Source organism: Schistocerca gregaria, chromosome 2 (genome assembly GCF_023897955.1).
Source record: "Schistocerca gregaria isolate iqSchGreg1 chromosome 2, iqSchGreg1.2, whole genome shotgun sequence".
Taxonomy (NCBI): domain Eukaryota; kingdom Metazoa; phylum Arthropoda; class Insecta; order Orthoptera; family Acrididae; genus Schistocerca; species Schistocerca gregaria.
The window spans coordinates 842,690,654-842,692,585 of NC_064921.1; positions in this window are offsets into that span (position 1 = coordinate 842,690,654).

The window sequence follows — 1,932 nt, forward strand, 5'->3', positions numbered from 1 at the left end:
TGATAAATGTTAAATTGTTTTAAATGTGACAGTGTACTTTCTTTTAACTACTTTGTACTAGTTTTACATAAATAACAATGCCTTTTTATTATCTTTGAAATATAATTTCCTTACCTGACTATCGATGGTGAAATTCATTATATTTAAAAGGAAGTATGTGGTAGCCTTAGTGTTACTATTTTTTTATCGCTCTTACTACATTGTTCTGAGAAGTATTGAATTTGCAAATAATAACGAGCTTTAGGGTCACCATGTATATTCGACTTTACGGCCTTGCCACGAGCTATGCAGAGAACCTCCCGTGTTGTCGAGACACTGGAAAGTGAAGATATCGAGCGAGGCGAATAATCTGCATACTTGCAGGCCTGAATCCAATAGCGCATGCGCGGAATGCTACCGAGAGAGATGGTACGCGCAGTGGTGAGCCACCTCGATGCCTCAGGGCCTGCAGTTCACACAGGGAGGGGGAGGGGAATGGGGCAACTAATCTATAGACGGAACAGCTTGTAGTAGACCACGCTGGACACGTGTTGATGTGTGATATATCAGATCACGCATGCGCGTTAACTGATACCAAAAAAAAGGCGTGAATCGTATAAGGGGCAGTCAAATGAAAGCGAGGCAGATAGGGAAGAAAAGGTATGTAAACTGAAAATTATTTCAAAAGCAATTGCCCTGGCAGTTAATATACAGGGTGTTTCAAAAATGACCGGTATATTTGAAACGGCAATACAAACTAAACGAGCAGCGATAGAAATACACCGTTTGTTGCAATATGCTTGGGACAACAGTACATTTTCAGGCAAACTTTTGAAATTACAGTAGTTACAATTGTCAACCACAGATGGCGCTGCGGTCTGGGAAACTCTATAGTACGATATTTTCCACATATCCACCATGCGTAGCAATAATATGGCGTAGTTTCTGAATGAAATTACCCGAAACCTTTCACAACGTGTCTGGCCGAATGGCTTCACATGCAGATGAGATGTACTGCTTCAGCTGTTCAATTGTTTCTGGATTCTGGCGGTAAACCTGGTCTTTCAAGTGTCCCCACTGAAAGAAGTCACAGGGGTTCATGTCTGGCGAATAGGGAGGCCAATCCACGCCGCCTCCTGTATGTTTCGGATAGCCCAAAGCAATCACACAATCATCGAAATATTCATTTAGGAAATTAAAGACGTCGGCCGTGCGATGTGGCCGGGCACCATCTTGCATAAACCACGAGGTGTTCGCAGTGTCGTCTAAGGCAGTTTGTACCGCCACAAATTCACGAAGAATGTCCAGATAGCGTGATGCAGTAATCGTTTCGGATCTGAAAAATGGGCCAATGATTCCTTTGGAAGAAATGGCGGCCCAGACCAGTACTTTTTGAGGATGCAGGGACGATGGGACTGCAACATGGGGCTTTTCGGTTCCCCATATGCGCCAGTTCTGTTTATCGACGAAGCCGTCCAGGTAAAAATAAGCTTCGGCAGTAAACCAAATGCTGCCCACATGCATATCGCCGTCATCAATCCTGTGCACTATATCGTTAGCGAATGTCTCTCGTGCAGCAATGGTAGCGGCGCTGAGGGGTTGTCGCGTTTTAATTTTGCATGGATAGAGGAGTAAACTCTGGCGCATGAGACGATACGTGGACGTTGGCGTCATTTGGACCGCAGCTGCAACACGGCGAACGGAAACCCGAGGCCGCTGTTGGAACACCTGCTGCACAAGCTGCGCATTGCCCTCTGTGGTTGCCGTACGCGGTCGCCCTACCTTTCCAGAAGGTTCATCTGTCACGTTCCCAGTCCGTTGAAATTTTTCAAACAGATCCTTTTTTGTATCGCTTTTCGGTCCTTTGGTTACATTAAACCTCCGTTGAAAACTTCGTCTTGTTGCAACAACACTGTGTTCTAGGCGGTGGAATTCCAACACCAAAAGAATCCT